Below are 1,049 nucleotides of genomic sequence, written 5' to 3' on the forward strand. Positions count from 1 at the left end.
ATATTAATATGTACATTTAAATTAGCTTGGGCTCTGACTCCTCTGATCCTCAAACTTCTTCATACAGAATTAACCTTGCTAGATGATTGTGAGCAGAAATACCCCCAAGCCTCAAGCTACTTTTCTAAGAGAGATGGAGTTAGCAAGATTTTTTTTCTTAAAAAGTAGGCAAAATTGTTTATTCAACAGCTCATGTAGGAAGAATAATCTGATCAGAGTCAAAAAACAGAAAGGAAAGTATCAGCCACCTATTCCCTTTTTAGACTGTTTTACCTGTATGGACTCCATCGGAATATATAAATAAAATACAACACAGGCTTCAAGGAACTGTCAGCTCAGAGAGCCATTCTTCATTCAGCCCCAGATCTGTAAGAAAGTCGCTACTGCTGTTAAGTAAGGCTGCTACATGCGAGCACATGTAGCAGGGACATTCCCCAAGTGTGCTATTAGGCTGGGCTATACAGCTACAGGACAGCAGGTTGAAGAAAATGAACTTTTTTTTCTTTTTTTCTCCCAAACAATGGAAAGCTTTCTCTTTAAAAGCTACAAATTAGAATTGCTTTGCTGATGATAAGCTCTGGCTTTTGTTGAGCAAACCTTAAGCCAGGAGTTCCTGTATTTTTTTCCAGACATGATCTCTAGAGACTTATGCTGCTCTTGCTCCTGTAGCAGTCACTGTTCCTTCTGCAAGTGTTATTCCCACTGCTTCACCAATTTCCAAAATGCCAGTTTTCTTGAACTGGCTGAAATCCAATAGCTGATGTCTTGTACAGGGGCTCCCTGCATTCGGTACTGCTACTAAAGGGTCTTATGCCCTGTGTGGAGGCTGCAATTTCTGTGTGTTGAATTATACTTCTCTCCCTCGAACGTGAACAGAAAATGTTTGCCACATCCCGAGGGAGCTATTATGTGGGCTAATAAAAAATGTCAATTTAAAATCTAAGGGTTTGCGTGGTTTTTTTCGGGGGGGGGGGGGGGGGGGTTTTTTGTTTGGGTTTTTTTGTTTGGTTGGTTGGTTTCGGTTTTTTTTTTTCCTCGTGCTGGTTTCC

Source organism: Calidris pugnax, unplaced genomic scaffold, assembly GCF_001431845.1.
Source record: "Calidris pugnax isolate Ruff unplaced genomic scaffold, ASM143184v1 scaffold273, whole genome shotgun sequence".
NCBI classification, from domain to species: domain Eukaryota; kingdom Metazoa; phylum Chordata; class Aves; order Charadriiformes; family Scolopacidae; genus Calidris; species Calidris pugnax.